At 45.9% G+C, this 19,330-nt stretch overlaps 1 protein-coding gene across 9 annotated transcripts in view; it reads left to right on the forward strand.

Moving 5' to 3' along the window:
* LOC144782416 (renalase-like) overlaps positions 1–19,330 on the forward strand; it is a 916,893-nt gene that overhangs the window by 842,516 nt on the left and 55,047 nt on the right. For 2 of the 9 annotated variants that reach the window (XM_078661756.1, XM_078661754.1), the window contains one exon: positions 10,247–10,516. The exons of the other annotated variants lie outside the window; for them this stretch is intronic. The gene's annotated coding sequence lies outside the window, so the exon portion shown is untranslated. The remainder of the gene's footprint in view (positions 1–10,246; positions 10,517–19,330) is intronic. 9 annotated transcript variants of the gene reach the window in all.

Consider the following 19,330-nt stretch of genomic DNA (forward strand, 5'->3'; position numbering starts at 1 on the left):
TGTGCCTTGTCACTCAAATTGCCACAAACTATTTTTCCCAAAAAAACATAGGTTTTTACAACCTCCAATTTCTCATTCCCTAAGAGCCAACAATAATTACACAGTTTAGGTTTTTTCTTCCCCGTGAAGCATAATACTTTACTTTTTGACATATTAATTTTCAAATGATGATTTTTAGAAAATAAGTGCAAAGCATGCAGGCGACTATTAAGACCCTTAGGTGTAAGGTCAAGGAGAAGTATGTCATCTGCATACATTAAACATGCTACCTGTTTATCTCCTAAAGAGGGGGCAATTCCTTCACTCAGGGAAAGGATATGTGGAAGATCACAAACATAAAGGGAAAATAGTAGTGGAGCCAATAAACAGCCCTGTTTAAGACCATTGGCTGTTGGAATTATTTGGGAAAGGCCTCTCTCCCCCCCCAACAATACTCTACACCAGGTCTCAGAGTGGAGTTCCCGAACTAGATTTAGTAACTTGACTGGCATACCCAGGACAGATAATTTCCTCCATAGTAGTAGGCGGTCAACTTTGTCAAAGGCCGTGGAGAAGTCTATGAAGGCAGCATAGACTCCCCCACCTCTGACCTTGACGTATTTATCCGTTATCACCTGGAGGGCAGTTAAATTGTCCAGGGTACCATGATTTCTTCGGAATCCAGTTTGTTCTAAGGGAAGAACTTTTGCCTGGACTACCCAATCATTAATTTGTTTTAAAAGACATCTAGCGAAAACCTTACCGATAGCATCTAACAGAGCTATTTGACGATAGTTTTGGGGGGCTAATCGATCACCCTTTTTAAAAAGGGGAACTAAAATACTTCCTTTCCATGAGGGAACTATCTTTCCGCTACAGAAACAGGCGTTAAACACTGGGCATAACAGCGTGCTCCATATTTTACTATTATGTTTTAAAACCGATATGGGTAATTCATCTGGCCCCATTGCACCGGATGAACGCATTTCCCTTATAGCTATTCTAATATCTGTTTCAGATAGGGGAATCAGAGGCGGATCCTTATCGTTAACTGCTGCATGAGGAGACAACATTCCATTTATTGCATAAAGGGATGTAACATAGTCCACCCATATATGCTTGTCTATGGGAATAGGGAGTGGACGGGTTCTAGATCCACACCCATCACCTATAAGTGACCAACATTTTCTCATGTCCCCTTTAAAAGCAGCCTCTCTTAATTTAATCCAAGTTGCATCCTCCTCATCTTTCCGTAATTTTTCCTTCAACCTTTTCCTCCTTCTTTTTAATAGGCTTACTACACTAGCTCTTTCTGCCGTTTTATTCAAGTATTGTTTCCTTACAAGCTTATTTATTTCTATATTAATAGAACGTAGGGGCCATGAGGTAGTTACAAAGCACCTATTCCTATTCGGCTTTTTAGCGAGTAAGGATACTAGCGTCATAAAATCTTGGAAGCACATCATTTCTGAACCCCGCCAATTGGCAAGATCATCGATTGCAACATCAAGGACCCTTTCCAAATTTTGTTCAGTTTGAGGGTTCCAATGGCACCTTCCTGATTTTACTTCAAAACTTACATGATCACTGTCAAAAGACCATTGATCAGAACTCTGGGGATTTATATTCATAGTAGAAAGAAGTAGTTTATGATCGCTAAAAATCGTATCATAACCCTAAGATCCCTAAATAGAAAAAATGAAGAGTTCTCAGCTATAACATAATCTAATATTGATTCACCCTGATAAGACTCATGAGTAAAATTAGCGGGAGAGTCAGAGGGGAGACTTCCGTTCACTATAATCCCATCCGTTTTAAAAAGTTCTTTAAGAAGCATCTTCCCACGCTTATTCGTTTTAATTTTCTCGGGAAGAATAGCTTGTGGGATGTGATATGAATCTTCTTTGTCTTTATCTTGGAACAGAGACATACTTGAATTGGAAATTTTACAATTCAAGTCCCCTACTAAGATGATATTAGGAGAAGAAAAATTCTCCTTTAAACTCTGAATATAAACGAAAACTCTTCTTAAAATTCCATTAAAACTAGCTTCAGGGGGAATGTATGCGTTAATCAATACCAGAGGTTTAGATATTTTAACATTCTCGTGACTAAACAGCGTTATAGTTTGAAAGAGATTGCTAGAATCCATGTAGTGGGAGAAATTCCATTTGATCTCAGTAGATAAAAGACAGGCAATTCCCCCCTTAGCGTGTCCTCTCCTGGAGGAAACAGCTTGACCATCAAGAACGAAATAATCCCTTCCTAACTGGAATTTCTCCGAGCACCAAGTCTCTTGAAGACAGATCACACTAGCTTTTAATGATAAAAGGAAATTGTTTTTTTCCGGACAGTTCTTTAACCCTGCACAATTCCAGGATAATAGAGTTATATTCTCGCTAAAGATGGGATTTAGAGGGATAGGCGATTGTCAGATTCTTAGAAAGAATGCCAGGAAGCCAGTCCCAACGGGCAGATTCTTCTTCTGCTTTATCCTGTAGATGGAATGTTGATGAATTAGGGTAAGAAACAGAGCGAAGATCTTTTGATAGTTGGATTTTAAGATCATTGAGCCTACCATCTTGTTCTTTATTTCCTGATACTGCCTTCAGGAGGGGAATAGAGGATCTTACAGGCCCTAAGGATTTAGAGGGTTTATCAAAGGAGAAATTTCCCCAGAAGGGCATCACATCAATCCCTCTGCTCTGAAAGTATTCCGACCGTTGAAGAATGAGGTTCACCACTAATTTTGAATAAAATCTTACCCTCGTTAGGCTACCACCCTCAATCTTCAAGATCCGTACTAAGTCTATGTCCGAGGTATATAGAAGTTTCAAATTTCCACAATCTTGAAAATATTGAAGTAGCAGTGATCTATTTAAGATACAGTCTGCATCAAATAAAGGTAGAAAGTCTAAGATAAGAGTGTCTACACTCTCCTCCATAAAGATTTCAGGAGAATTTAGACTAACTGCTGTTGCTTCCCTTTTAACCGAGAAGGGACATGCTAGTGGATTAAGCTTAGGGGAACCAGAATTTATAATTGTAGTTTCGTTTTTCTTTGGCTTTAGATTTGACTGGCCCCCTTTAGTATAGGTAGGCCCCTTGAGGGGGCATGAATTCAAAGGCTGGGAGACTAAAGTCTGTATTTCATCTTTTTGTGCCATCAGGGGGGAGTGCTGAAATTCTTGAACGCCTACTAATTCCGAATTTTCCTTCCAACGAATTTTCCGCCGTCTATTTTTTTCAATTCTTCTGATTAGTCGCCTCTTTTTTGCCCCGAGTTTTTTAATTTTCCCTGGATTCTCCTTGTTTCTGATGCCGTCAGAATCTGGGGCCTCCTTATCACCCACACCCTGCTGTTTATTAAATATAGGAAAGAGTTCCATATCTTCCTTAGGGTCCGTTTCATATGGGGCCACTATTAATGGGTCCAAAAATACTGAATCCATTTTCGGTGGAGGCGGAACTATGTCTTCCGTTACCACCCCTTCTTGTATTACCTCCACTATTGGGACTAAATGTACTGCACAATTAGAGGTGAGTGGTTCTTACTGTAAACTGATTGTTCTCTAATATTAGGGAGATGGGAGGTATTAGAGGTCCCAGCCTTTAACTCAACCGTTTTATGCTCTAAAAGATTTCTGCAACCACCTCCAAGTTGGAACCAGTCTCCCTCTCTAATTTACCATGTACTAAGACCTTTAATATTTTTGTTACTGTATCCATTACACAATCTGATCCCCCAACAAATTTCTCTAATAATACTAAAATGGAGGAGAGCAGATGTTCTAGGGAAGATAAAAAGTCAGAGACTGGTTTATCCGATTTATCTCCCCTGACCGGAAGTAAAGAGTCAATGCCTGATATATTAAGAGTGGGGCTCATTGAGATTTGCGACTGGGAGATATTCGAGGGTGTACTATTGTATAGGTGGAGTACCGCTGGCATTGAGGTTAAAGGTGTTTTTACAAACTCCCTGCTCTTAGAAATATCAGCTTCGATATATCTTTTACAAACCTCCAAATCAGAATCGGAAAGAGCAAAATCATTATTATAGACTTCTCTGAGAGGAGGAGGGAGTGGTTCATGTTTTTCGAGAGACGGCTCACCCGTTTTGGACAAGGAAATTAGATCCCAACCTCCCACCTCTTGTGAACTAACTTCAGAGGGAATTTGCGTAAGGAGAGGGGTGGGGGAAGGCTCAGAACCCGCAACTACGATAATTTCTTCCTTCTCCTTGTTGTTTTCGAGCCCTGAACCTGTAAAACTCAAACCAATAGGAGCAGATGGGGATATTACCAAAGGCGTGTGGACAGAATCACCCATGGGCACTTTAGTTTTCCCCCGTTCCCAAAGATTAAATAGCTGACAGGTACCTTTCAGTTGTTTTGCTTGATTGTCCTTGTTTCGAAGGGGATTGGATTTTGTTTTAGAGCAGGACTTACCAACCAAAATTCTGCCAGACCTAAGCTTTTTGGCCGTCATTTTTTTCTACGAAAACAACAAGAGGTCTAGGGAGTTAAAAAGACATGATACAGTAATGGAAGAATCACAATTTATCAATTACAACGCAAACAAAGACTCGGTAATGTTTGTATTATGCTTCGAAGAGAAGTGGGCACAGCACGGCCTACTTCGGCCTCTGAGGGCCTCAGAGGGCCCGCCCTTTGCCCGGGCTTCGCCCCGCGCGCGTCCCGCGTGCGCGTTCAGGCAAGAGATTAAATAGAAACGGGCGCTGTCGGGAAGAGGACCAGCTGCGGCTTGTCAGCGCCGCTGTAGCTGCTGGTCCTCGCAGTCCCGAGTAGTCTTTAGGGCTCAAAGTTCTGCCTACAAACTACCTCCCTCACAGAATGAGACAACGAACGGCACCCGCGGAGCGGGGGCCGTGAGCAGTGGAATGAAATCAGCTGCCTTGTAGATCTTGTAACGCAATGTCCGTGAACCAAAGCAGCACGAGCAAGCAGCAGCTCCAAAGAAGATCGGAGGATATGAAATCCCACTCCGGTATTTCACAGGTGAATGGCGCTGTCGGGAAGAGGACCAGCTGCGGCTTGTCAGCGCCGCTGTAGCTGCTGGTCCTCGCAGTCCCGAGTAGTCTTTAGGGCTCAAAGTTCTGCCTACAAACTACCTCCCTCGCAGAATGAGACAACGAACGGCACCCGCGGAGCGGGGGCCGTGAGCAGTGGAATGAAATCAGCTGCCTTGTAGATCTTGTAACGCAATGTCCGTGAACCAAAGCAGCACGAGCAAGCAGCAGCTCCAAAGAAGATCGGAGGATATGGGCGCCAATCCCAAAGCCGAGGCCAGGAGCCCCAGCACACACCATCGTAGCTAGGATTCTAAATTACCGGGACCGTGACGCCATCCTGCAGGTTGCCAGTTCACAGGGGGATGTGGAATACTAAAACACCACAATCCGATTCTTCCCGGGCATCACTCAGCAGGTTCATTGCCAATGCCGGAGCTTTGAGACAGTGAAACGAGTACTGCGAGCCAGAGATCTTAACCCCTTCGATGCTCGTGACGGAACCCAGCCTTCATGAGCCACGGGTGGCCTGTGCGCATGACGGCTGGGTTCCGTCACGACTGCGATTGGATTGTCCAGCACCGGGCTGGAATTCCTGTCGCAGGCAAGGTGTTAAATACATGTTGCTGTTTCTAGCTAAGCTATGTGTGGTAGCGGAGAGTAAGACATGGCATTTTGCCATGCCAGAGGAAACTTGGGAGTGGCTAGAGAGAGGTTGTGAACGAAGAGCAGTAGACCCCCTCGAGGGACACGACAGGGCCACTCTAAGGTTCACCAAGGCAATAAAGGGGCTATAGAGGCCGTTGCCCCGGATAAGGACTGCACCCATGAAGGAACTTAATCGACAGCAGTGTTGAGGTGACATAAAGAGAGTGACTGTGGGCAGCTGCAAATATCGTATCTGGTGCTGCCACGATGGCAAGACTGAACTGAGATCCTGGTAGGGTCCGAGTTGGTATGGCAAACGCATGCTCATGAGTAGGGCGGTGCTGAAGTGGGGGGGCAGAGGTGGCGGTTGCTTAATACATGGTATTAAGCTGAAAACCAGTTTGAAAAGTCGTACTACAGGGAGGGGTAGCGGATTGTGACATCCGAATCTTCTCATTCATTTATTTCTTCATGGATTTGTATAGCCCAGACTATAAGACGTGCAAGCGCTTAACATAATTGCTTATGTATGAAGGGTAGTTACAAAGAGCGTACATTGTCTTCAGCTGTTGGTTTGGGGAAACATTAGAGATGAATGTTTTATTGCAATTTAAGTTCTAAATTTGAACATTGTTTTACATGTCTGACTTAACTTACATGGTATGTATTAAGTCTTTTTGTTATCATATTTTTAAACATTTTGAAAAAAGGTTGTACAGGTAAGTACATTTTTTTCTGTGGATAAGAATAGTTGGTAAATCTTTTCAAAAAAAGGAACATTTGGTATAATTTCTTCCAGTAGCTAAAATTGTCATGGTATTTTATATTAAACAATTTGTGTCATAATTTTTTCAAGTACATTTTGAACAAATATTTTACCATTTTATGCAGTTCCTATTTTGTGTAACCGCAGCTTTAGTATACATTTTGCAAATAGAGACATTTCTTCTAATACTTAACCACTTCAGTGCTAATGACAAGGGTAACTCGTCATGGACTTTCCATTGATTTCAATGGAAAGTCAATGGAAGCTCATCAGGTGCCTTAGCAGCCAAGTGGTTAATATTGTTGTTACATATTTTACAAATATTACCTTAACCTGAATGTTGGGATAATCAATACTCAGTAGGCTTATCAATGGAGGCTATTCTGTTCTACATTTATTTGTGGGGTGATTAGAACTGCGGCTCACAGTGGCAGCTGGCACAGGTAAGAGTGGTGTGGCAGGGTACGGGGACAGACGACAGGATAGTTAAAATTAAATTAAAAAAAGAATAAAACCACTTACCTTGCGCTTGCTGAATCACCCAAGTGCAAGGTAACTGATTTATGTATTTATTTATTTAATTTTACCTAGCCCATCGTCTTTTGACTTCCCAGCTCCACCTTACCGCTCTTACCTGTGCCGGCCGCCACTTGTGGCCCAGAATGTTTATTGAGTAGATATTCATCCCTTTTGTAAATTCTGTATCAATGGCGATAGTCAAATTTCTGGTGGGATGTCATTCCATAGTTTGGGTGCTGCTCCCAAGAAAGCTTGACTAAGTGTGTTTTTTATTTCTAACTTTTGGTTTTATTTGCCTCTCGTCTCTTTGTCGTCCCAGAATCACGGGTTTGTGTGCAAAGTATTTGGGAGTGTTTTGGTGTATGACATTCTCGTATTGCTTGCAGTTCTAAAGATTCCACCACACTCAATTGACAGCAAGCCTACGGATTGAAGGACAGGGGTGATGTGGTCAAATATTGTAACTGTGATAAGGCATTCTGCTGCATTTAGGGCTTTTTGCCCAGGGAAGGTTAGTGGTGTCATGCAATCAGGCAGTTGACCGGGGCTCAGGAGCAAGGATTGGCCCATGCCCCCAATAAAGTGTCTGTAAGGGCCTTGTGAAAAGGAAAGCGGCACGCTTTGGATATTTGCCCTGGCTAACAGATTTCTGTAAGAACATTGATTTTGACCTCCAAGGTTGGGAGCTAGAGGTCATGAACTTTGATGACACCATGCATTACCATGGCATAAGAATCATTCTCCTCAGTGGCAGAAGGGCCTGGGATGAGAGGAATCATGACTCAGAGTAGGTTTCAAGGCCACTACCTCTTGTAACTCGTCATACTAATTCTCTTCATGGTATGGCTAACCAATGTCTTCAACCTCAGCAGAATCGCTGTCTGCATGCATGCCAAACAGGGCATGCAGAGTATGTGTTCTCTTATATGAAGGCCTGAGTGGGGGAAGCAAAGCCTCGACAGTGGTCGGGCGCAGCCTGGAATCGAGGTCGAATCAGCATCGACTCAGAGTCAGGGAGTACAATAGGTACCTTGTCTTCCAGCATCGATGGAGTTGCCATCTGTGTTGAAATTCCAGGAACCAGCGTGGACCACAGCACCGTGGTGGAGCTGGAACTGTTGCCTGAGGCGGCCTCATGCTGGGTTCAGAGGGTCCAACCATCACCAATGTCCTATGCTGGTTTAGGAAAGTGAGGGTGGTGGGAAGGGGCAGAGTTTCGCTTAGATTTCCTGTGATTTGTTACTTACCCGACAACTTTGATTGAACCCAAGACCGACCTCTAGAATGACTCCACTGGCTTCTGGGACGGGACTGGGATCGAACTTTTGACTTGGAGTGGTAGGGTCGCAGAGTCTTTTGGCGCTTGATGATGTAGAGTTTCGCCTCACATTCTCAGACAGGTTAATCAACAAGAAATCGATGCAGGCCTTAGGGTTGTAGGTTGACCACAGGCAAACCTGATGAGGGTCTGTCACAGAAATGTCTTTGTAACAGTCCCTATAGGGTTTAAAACCTGTTTTTGAGGGAGTTGGCATTTTCCTTGCATACTGTTTTACAATTTTAAGAGGTAATTGGAGTCTCAAAGAGATAAGAGGAATATTTGGATCCATGTCTGGTGGTGAGGATAAAAAGGGAATTGATGTCAGCACATGCCAGTGGCGCCACTATAGGTTTAAATATAAAACCGTGATCGACAGACCGCAGTTAACATTAGGTTAAAAATCCGATACACTGTTGCAGTCATTAAAGAGATCTAGTGCATATTCTGTTCATTTCATCATATAATTATTTATTCGCATTGGCTAGTAGCCAAATCATACGTGCATTTAAAGAATTCACAGACGAGTGTTAATTCTGACACTGCCCTCCAATACAAAAATTGGCTTTGCAGTCAAATTGCAACATAACCATCTTCTCTTAATACCCAAGCATTTCTATCCAACAAGCTGATTTAGATCTGATATAGGCCTCGAGGCAAAGTTGAGCATTTAAAAAAAATAACTAATCTCATCGGATTTGAACATAGTAATCTGAGTGAAATGGAGTTCCGGCTATACTTAGATTGGAGATTGGAGACGAGACATTCAGTTCTTACCGATACAGGGAGTTGATTTCAATAGGAACCCTTAGCAGGATATCCATTAGGCGTGATGTCATGGAAAGTTGATAACCATACACACCTCTTCAATACTTAACTCTCAAGAGTGCTCATCCAGGTTGTGAACTTGGGGTTTGGAAACCCCAGACATGATAAAACATTTAATAACACTCAATTCATGCCCCGGCAGTGCTATTGATATTCTGGTCACTTTGTCGTACTTGCAGCCTTCCAGACTCGTGCAGGTTATCCAGTCACTTAGTTGATGAGAGAAGGCTTCTTTGATATTTGTTTACTACTGCTTCTGGATCATTTGTTTTCTTAGCTTCTTCTACTTTTAATTATTTGTCTTCACGTGGTGCTGAAGTTTACTTTGGTACTTGCTTCTGCTCGTGCTTGTTACGTTCTGGATCTGCATTTGTTTGTGTTTGTCGCAGTCGAGATTTGCACTGGCTTGTGCTTGTTGCTAAAGTCACTTTGATTCATCACACTTCCTGTTGCTTGTATCAGTGCTTGATTGTGCTCAAGGTCGTCTTTGTTCGTTATTTGTGCTTGCTCGTGCTTGTTTCATTTGTATTTCTTGACTTTACCAATCCTTGTTGTGCTTACTGTCGTCCTTGCTTGTGCCTGGTTACTTGTTTCAGCTATTGCGTTTGCTTGTACTTGTTTACATATTGCACTTCTTGCATTTACTCGTGCTTGCTTGTGTTGGCTCTTGTGTTTGCTTGTGCTTGTTGCCTTTCTTTGCATGTGCTTGTTTACTTGTTCCACCTCTTGCCTTGCATGTGCTTGTTTGTCCTTACTGTTGCCTTTGTCTGTCTCTTGCATTTGCCAATGCTTGTTGGATTGTTGCAGCTTCTGTACTTGCCAGTGCTTGTTATGTTGCTGTCGATTTGCACTTGCCAATGTTTGTTTTCTTATTGTAGTCTTTCCACTTGCCAATGCTTGTTTTCGTATGTTGGCCAATGTTTGTTTTCTTATGATTGCCAATGCTTGTTTTCTTTGTTTGTTGCCTTTGCTTGTGCTTGTTTTCTGCTTTCCTTTTGCAGTTGCCAGTGCTTGTTGTCCTCTTGTAATTGCCTTTGCTTGTGCTTGTTTTTCTTTTGCAATTGCCTTTGCTTGTGCTTGTTGTCTGCTTTCTTTTGCAGTTGCCTGTGCTTGTTTTCTCTTGTAATTGCCTTTGCTGGTGCTTGTTTTTCTTTTGCAGTTGTCTTTGCTTGTGCTTGATGTCAAAACCTGGAGGTTGCCTGACTCCAAAATGGCCGCTTCTTGGCCTCGAAAGGGGATTGGTGGGAACAGCCTGACTTCAAGATGGCCACCGTACTCGAAATCTCGTTTTCCATGAGATTTTGGCTCCCTCCAAAGCACTTCAGTCACCGGCAGACTTCAGACACTCACCGGGCAGATGAGGTCCACGCCGGGTACTGGGGCCTTCGCTTTCCACCGCTTCCCTTCGCGCAGGATCTCCTTTCAACAGGTAGGACCGGGGTGAGCTCCCGACGTCACTACCGCGCCTGCAATTCTTCACGCATCTGGGGTAGGCACCCGATGCTAGCGCTCGGCAGCGCTTCCTCCGCTGGGTCACTTCAGCGCTCGACCGCGCTTTGCTCGCTGGGCTTCCACAACCGGCTGGTCACAAAACGCTGTGTGTTCACTGCTGGACGCTTTCTTTTCCGTGGCGGTTCCTGCCAGGCACACATGTCGCGACGGCGACTTCCTTAGTGTGCTGCGCGGGACGGGGCACTTATCTCCAGGGGTTCAGGGGTGGCAGATTGCACCATCCCACCCTCGTCGCCAGCTGTAGCGTTGTGCTACCAATGAGGACACTACACAATGTATGTTTTATACGAGCTCTTTATTACAGTTCTGTCCTGTTCCCCGTCCCTACTCTAACTGCCCTAGTTCCTGTCTCTGGCTCCTCCCGTTCCTGTTCCTCCCCTTAACTCCACCCCCCAAACACTAGACTACATCACACAATCTTACAGTACTGAGCATATGCCATGTCAAAAGGAGTAAATAAATAGTATGCTTTTAAACACAGTAAAGAAAAGGGGTTGTTGACATAGACCACAATAACCTGCAACGTTTTTGCAGTTGAGTACGAGCAGGTGGGATGTGGTTTGATTCGTGAAGTATTCAAACACCCGATAGTTATCAGCGGGCAGTGCATTTTCTCAGGCCCACAGGTTTGGGCATTCTTATTCAGAGGAATACTTATTTGAGATGTTAAAGGCATGCTATATTAATGTCAATCATATTACTGTTAAGCTCTGATCAGACTACTAGGGTGAACTGAATTAGGGATGCAAGTGCCCCATCTTATATTTACGAAACAATCCCGGCTTTCCAGCAATTAGGCAGATGCATTTACGGGGTTCGAGAGGTGGTTAGCATTGGATAGCATTGTTTGTTTGCTTGACGATTCATGGCTCTGAGGACATACGAAAATATCATGCCTCTTATCCCAATTTGAGTAATGCACTGATACTATCTGGCACAAAACTATATTCTCCACCTTGCACAGGAACGAGGTACACTCTATCTGGCACTTGGAAGTAAAGCCACAAGCATAGAGCTGTTCATGGCTCTCATGGTCTAGTGATGATGTGGACTTTTAAACTTAGGCTGCATTCACATATATTTAAGCTTAAGACTCACCGATCACAACTTGGTTCAGGCTAGTGAAGCATAGTGGCGGCTGGCATGTCCCGAGGGTGGTTGGCAGGTGGCACAAAAAAAAAAATATGTAAAATGAAATTAAATAAAACACACCTTCCTGCAACGAGCGCGACCACCTCAATAGTCTAATATCCTCGAGGCAGGCTCCCCAGCCAATCCTAGCTTGCTCTCATGCAGTTAACCAGCATGATAGCAGCGCCCTGATTGGAGGGAGGGGCATGTCTCAGCGCTCCATAGTGCACCGGAGACCTGCACTTACTCGCAACCCAGATGGGATAAGACAGCTGGGTTGAGAGGTTTAAAGTGGGCATGTCTGGCTGGCCATTGCAAGACGGCCGGCCACAGAGACGAGTGCACTTTAAACAAGTGCAAAGGCAGTCCACCCTCCTCCCTGCTCTGCCATTCAGCAGGCCCCTCCCAGTCTTGACTCTGTGCGGGACGGGGTGACGAAAAATAAAATGATAATGCATTAATTTTATTTTTCATCTCTGGGGCATTTCACGCTCCTTCGCTATAACGGAGGAGTTGCCCATGGTGTAGTATTCATCGGTCACCGAAAGCCACTTTCCATGCAAATCAATTACTGGCTTCGAACTGTAGAGTGGGTTGCTCAACAGCTACATTATTTTTGTCTATTCCTACTGACTCTCTTCTAGTCTATTCACAGTTGATGTGCTAGTGTGAATACGGTTATGGGGAGAGGATGTGGTCTAGACTGCCGACGTTGGAGCTGGGAAACCAAGTTTTGAGCCTCGGGGTCGAATCTACATCCTGTGATTCTGGGCAAATCACTTCATCTTCTCAATTTGAGATTCCTTAAATGCAATCGCAATTTAAGTAATCGCAATTTTGCGATTTATTAAATTGCGATTTTTGCATTTGGGATGATGCATCCGAAATGCAAAAATTCTGGTCGCAAAGGGGCAGATTCTCAGAATCTGCCCCTTTGCGACCGTTTTTTCTTTTGATGCATCTATACCTTAATCTCTCCTTGCCTGCCAAAAATAAAATGAATGTGTCCTTGTGTAAGGTAACTGGTGCTCATGTAAAGCGCTCCAATACCTTCGGGTCGAGTTTGCGCTATATAAATCTGCAAAAAAAAAGCTTAGTAGATCTAACTTACTTTTGGCTTTGTCAGTGCTGGGTAAGCAGAAGATACAAAGCCAACGCCTACACATAGAATAATAAATATTTACACAGTACATTGTGCACAATATAGTATATCAAACAGAACTGTTGTGGACGGTGGGAACAACAGTTTCAAATCCATCACCAGAAGAACCTTTAAAAATAGATTAGTGAGAAAATATATGGAATTGGGTTGCTCACAAATTATAGTCTAATAAATTAAAAACATCTGTTTGTTTGGGTGACCAGGCATCCCGGATTTGCCCGGACGGTCCTGGTTTTTAACCAGCTGTCCAGGCAGATTTCAGGAAAGTTAGCTCCTGTCCCGGTTTTTAGAGAGGGTTGCCCCCCCCTGCAAAATACATGGAGGGCCCCCCCCCGGGCCCGGCCCACCACCTACCACTTTTCCCCACTTTGGATGGATTGTTGAGTGGGTGGACGGTGGTACGGATGGATGGATGGATGTGGGTGGATGGATGGATGGATGTGTGGCTGGGGATAGATGGATGGACGGATGGATGGATGAGCAGACGGAGGTACGGATTAATGGATGGATGTAGATGGATAGGTGGAGGGATAGGTGGATGGGTGGAGGGATGGGTGGATAAGTGGAGGACAGATGGGTGTGTGGTGGCTGGGCGGATGGATAGATGGATTAATGAACGAATGCGTGTGTGGCTAGGGATGGACGGATGGATATGTGGCTGGGGATGGCTGGACGTGTGAACTGAAGTACGGATGGATGGATGGATGGATGGATAAAAGAATGGGTGTGTGGCTGGGCATGGATAGATGGAAAAATGTATGGATGAAAGGATAGCTGTGTGACTGGGGATGGTTGCATGGGCGGACGGAGGGATGGGTGGGTGGGTGGGTGGATGGATGGAAGGATGGGTGTGTGGCTGGGGGGATGGGCAGACAGACAGATGGATAGATGGATGGATGAACGGATGTGTGTGCCTAGGGATGGACGGATGGATTTGTGGCTGGGGATGGACGGATGGATGGACAGAGGTATGGCTGGATGGATGAAAGGATGGGTGTATGGCTGGGAATGGATGGCTGAATGGATGGATGCAGGAGCGGGTGATGCAGTTAAGCTCGGCGGGCGGGTGATGTTGACTCACGTTGGAATAGGATTTATTTAATTCTATCGTCTATATTTCCCCCCTTCGGCGATTAACTGCACCGGTTGCTGCTGGATGGATGAATGGATAGATGAATGGATGGATGGATGGATGGATGGACGGGTGGATGGAATGATGGGTGTGTGGCTGAGGATGGTGGATGATTGGTTGGGTGGATGGTTGGTTGGATGGATGGATGTTTGGGTGAGTGGAATGGGTGGACTGGATTTGAAGGTTAGAATGAACATGACGTAGTAGGCAGTGGGAGGTGACAGGACACTAGGGCCAACTGGGAGTCTGATTTGAAGTAGGCATGCGGCACTGGTGGCTGGGAGGCAAAGTGGCGCCAGTCACAGACCCTCGTCTCCCCAGGCCTGTAAGGGGTGCCACAGTAAGCAGACCCTTCCTTAAGCTTCTCTCTAGAGTCTCAACACCCTAAAGGGACCACGGGCCTTTGCCAGACTGTCCCCGACTCATCAGTGAGTGGGGGCCCCATGCCACCCAGATTCGGTCTGTGATTATCTGCCCCTAAAGGCCTCCCCACAGCCTCTCTCCAGCGCTCCTGTGAGCCGCCATTGTCCAGGTGAACAGCCCCCAGTCAATGCCCCAATGTTTACAATCAGCCTCGCCCAGTCCCCGGGCACCTGGCCCTACCTCGTAAACACACTTGCTTGCCGTGCCAGCACTCTAGTGCTCCTTGTTAGCCCTCCCTAGAGAGCCCTTTAGGAACCCTCAAACCGCCTGTTATTCGTTGAGCGCGCCCCTGACCTCGAATGTACCCAGATCCCGGTTCTAGCGAGAGGGCCAGGAGGGCCAGGCCCACCAAAGGTAGCCCCATGGCCCTCCCAAAGCCGGTTTTCAAGCAGAAAAACATTGTTTGTTCTTTTTTGTTATGATTTATTTGGGCCAGCGGCCTCGCTTTCTCATCCTAATTGTTTAATAAAAATGATAGGCACCAATGCCATGGGCTGCTTGAAGTGCCTGGAGACAGGTGTGAAGTCAGTGAGGATTGCGGTTATCAATGAGCACATGTGAAAAGGAGGAAAGCCTGTGACACTCCTACCAGATCAAAAGAGACACAAAAGCTCTCATCACACAGCATTAGGGAGATACACAGGGCCACAATAATCTGATAGTATTTTGCCATCCCATGGTAAGTAATTGAAAATGTGGAATTAGTATTTATATCTTAGTGTGCTTTTGTTCTATTCTTAAAGTGCAGCACTATATACTGCAAATACCACATCCGTTGACTTTTGTGAAGTGAAGACTTTTGACAAGTTTCACTAATACAACACAGATACAGCATTGACTGGGGCAGGGCAAGTTCTTATTAAACGAAAAAAACACTGGCGGCTGTCCTGTGAATGTGAGGATAAAAAAGATGAAGGTAAGAAAAAATGCTAAAACAAAAGAATGGTAAAGAAAGAGGTAGGTGAAATAAGAGTAACCGAGTGAGTAGAAGGCAAGAGAACACATTTAACAGATGTTGATTAGAGAAGAGTATGAGGGTGATGAGTGTTAAACTAGAGAAGGTGATGAAGATGTTTGAGTTGGATGAAGGAAGATGAAAGAGGACTCTGGGAAAGCAGAATATAGGAGCAGGAGAATGATGAGCAAATTGGGTGATGCAAGTAGACGGATGATTGGTAGGCATGTACTGGGAGAGGGTGATAAGATGGGAGTAGCAGGAGAGGAGTATGAAATGGTGAAGGTGGAAGATGAGTCTGGTGAAGGATAAAAATGATGAGAAAGGAAGGTGAGCAGAGAGAAGGGTGGTGAGCAAATGATAATTTGGGGGAAATGGAGTGTTAAGAGGAGAGTGGTAGAACACAAGGAAGAGGACGGTGATGGGAATAGGATATACTAGTAGGAGAAAGTAGGAAAACAGGAAAGAGGAGGGGACAAGCTAATCACAATTTAGAAGAGACAGTTCAGTTTTGAAGCCTTCACATAAGATGTATGTTTCCTTGGGTTTCACTTAGAATGCATTCTGCTCCAAGAGCTGACAGTCAAATATTGAAGGACCACTTGTCATTCTCAGAAGTTGTAATCTTTGCACAGTGGGAAGCTAGGGGTTGAAACAGACCTCTCTCTGTTTGAAGTTTGGTTGGTTCAGCTTAGGTTGGCAACTTTGATTGATCATCCAATTGTTACTTCTCTTCTTTGGAGTACATGTACCGCAGTAGGCACTATCCAAAACTTTTTTTTAAAGTTGCATAGGCAATTACTTCTTCTTTAAAACATGTATGGCTTTCAAGTGTTTGTAGATGTTCTGCGTGCTCATGAGCACACTATTTAAATAATTCAGGCCTTGTTGCTGCTGTCATTCCAAATGGTAAAGGCCACCAGGGAAGAACAGGAACAGGTGAAGGGCAGCAGGATTGCACACATCAATGCACCCACATAAGCACAGCCACTATCCCTCATGCAGCAGTAGGAATGGCAAGACTGTCAAAAGAGGGTGATGTGGAGAGAGTCAAGGTTGAGATAGATAGAAAGAAAAATAGGTGAAGCAGAGAGAAGGGAGGGTTATAGGTAGCAGAGTGATGATGAGAGGGAGGAGGGTGAGGCAGAGGGAGGATAGTGAGAAAGAGAGAGGGGGGTGACTAGTGAGCCAGAGACAGAGGAGGGTGAAGAAGAGAGAGTTGGGTGAGCTACAGAGAAGGGGGTGGAGGTGGAGGTGCAGTCAGACCAACGAGAGGGGGAGAGAGAGTGGAGAGTGAAGCAGAAAGAGCGGCGAGTGAGATGAGAAAAAGATGGGGGTGGGTCAAACAGAGAGGAAGCCGAGCCAGGGAGAGAGCAGGGAGCGATGGAGAAATAGGCGGGTGAGGCAGAGGAAGTAGAAGGAGAGATGAAAAGAAAAGGGGAAAAAAGAAAACAAAAGAGGGGGAGGTGGGTAGGTGAGCAGGGTGAAGTGGAAAGGAAGGAGGTTGAGGTGGCAAGAGAGATGGGTGAGGTGGGGAGAAAGGATCATGCGGTAGAGAGAAAGAAGCCTGATGCAGAGAGAACAGAAGAGATTAAGCACGTAGGTGAAACCTCAAGAAAGGCAGAACTAAATCTGGTGTACATGCTCTCAGCAGTAGGTACAGTATGCAGCTCAACCCCCTTCAAAGCCCCTCCAGCATGCCTGATCCCAACTCACTGATACCTGAGAAATGCTAAGTACCTCCATTCATCTTCACGGCCCACCCATGCTTTCTCTTGGCCGTCCCAGATCCTGAATCCTGGTGCCGGGCCTGAATGTACCACTCGGGGGCAACTCCTAGTGCCTGGAGTCAGCAGCCCCCCCCGTGCCCACTACAAACCACAACGCTTGCCCGTAACCACCCGCTCTTGTATGCCCCCACCCCCAGCCCCAAGGTCCGTGAACACCCCACAGTGCCCTCGGCAGAACCATCACCCCAAAACCGTGAGCTGGTTCGGCCTACCTCCCTCAAGTGAATTGCCATCGACGGCCACCCCTCCACCCTTCACCCACGTAGGCAACACTCTGCCATGAAGAGCACACGGCGAGCCACTGGCAGGGCAGCTCTGCTCAACAGTGCTTGCTCTCGCTGGGCCCATCCCCCCCCCCCCGCAATGGCAGGGACTGTAGGGGCCTGTGTTACGCCCCTGGTCCACAGTCAAACACTGAATATTACTGCAGTCATCCTTCCAGGCCTTCTGCAAGAGTTCTCACCAACTCCTGCAATTAAAAAACCCTGCCTGGCTTCCTGTAGAATCGGTGGCTTCCTTAAATGTAACAATAAAGGGTTACTTACATTTCTTCAGAGCACTGTCACCTTATTGCACTGTCTCTGCACAAAGAACAGAGCATGCTGGTGTCTGCTGAATATCAGGACAAGCAAGGTGCATGGCTGAGGGGTCCCGGGCCTCCTGCACCTGGGGTGGGGGTAAGCCCCTTTGCGTGCACACACATAGTTCTATCACCTGACTCTCCCTCTCAGCATTGCTTCTTCCTTTGAACTTCCTTTTGACTTTCTCCTGATCACTGCTCTGTCCACTGTTTCTTTCTGCACTCCAGCTCTCTGGTTTCCTTATAAATCCTGGGGTGCCTTCCCTTCCAGGCCTCCGTACACAAGCAAGAAACAAAAGCTATAAATTGTAACTGGTTTTTTTTTGTGTGCAAGATCTTCAGAAAACTGCTTCCTGCCGAAAGAAAGGCTGAAGCTGGTCAGAACTGGTGTGCAGTGCTCAGGCCTGTGCTCAGCACTGTCTTCACTGTGGGGGCTGAGGGGGGCCCTTCAAGAGTAGGGAAGCCTGGAGCTGCAAACTTTCAGGTCAAGTCAGCTCTGTGCTGCCTCAGAGGACAGGTCCCTCTCTGGGGCCCCCACCCCATCCTTGTCCCGGGCCTGGCTCATGACTCTGACTGAAGAGATACAGGGTTGATACTTTGTTTGTCGTCAGTCCACAGCACGTGCAGGGCAGGCTGCTTTAGGGAGACAGAGGGGGCCCCCTTCACTTACTGAAGTCTGCCCCCCCTACCCCCACAGTGTGTGTCCTCTGTCTTTCATCACAGGCATGTCTTCTCTTCAAGCTCCTTTACTTGTTGGTTTCACCTCCTCTTCTCTTGCCTTTCCCCGCTGGCATCTCTCCCCTTCCGCCCCCCCGCCCACATCTGTCTCCACTCCTTCGCTGTTTGTCCTCCCCCTGCTTCATGTGACTGGTACACTTTCAGAGGCCCGGGGCGGGCCTGGACTGGAGACCAATTATTAAGAGGCCGTGGCCTGCGCACCTTAAGTAATAAAGAAGATGACGTGGTGTGCCTTGCTAGCTCTGCTCAGACTGAGGGGCCCCTGGAGCGCAGGCTCCCCCCCCCCGCACTGCGGGGGCCTGTGTTACGCTCCTGACGGCAAGAGTTTTTTTTTATGTTTTACAAAGCAGGGATAGTTAGCAGTTGTTTCAAGAAAGCAAGTTAATTAACAGGCAAGCTTCTGGGTTTAAACATTTCATTATGTATGTTCTAACTGCCTTAACTGTAATTCTCTTTTGAGGAGCGCTGTCTTTCTATGTGTTCGCTCTGAAGTAAAACTGTAGTCCTTCTTCTACTTTCGTGAAATGTCCCGGTTTTTGGCTTTACAATTCTGGTCACCCTACTCTTTGTCATATTTGGTGGTCATGCAGCCTCATTATTACTTATTGGAAAGAAATCCTGGGACACATTAAGGCCACTATAGGATATCCACTTCCAGCTTCCTACCTCATGGTTGTCTTGGAGCGCGTCCCCTCACTATAGATGAAGTGACCCAAGCCGACTGGAAACTCGTCCGCTACATGCTCCTTGCTGCGTGACAACTCACTGCTCTAGAGTGGAAAACGACAACTGCTCCTTCCATCACTCTGTGGTTTACCCG

The sequence above is a fragment of the Lissotriton helveticus genome, chromosome 9, assembly GCF_964261635.1.
Source record: "Lissotriton helveticus chromosome 9, aLisHel1.1, whole genome shotgun sequence".
NCBI lineage: Eukaryota > Metazoa > Chordata > Amphibia > Caudata > Salamandridae > Lissotriton > Lissotriton helveticus.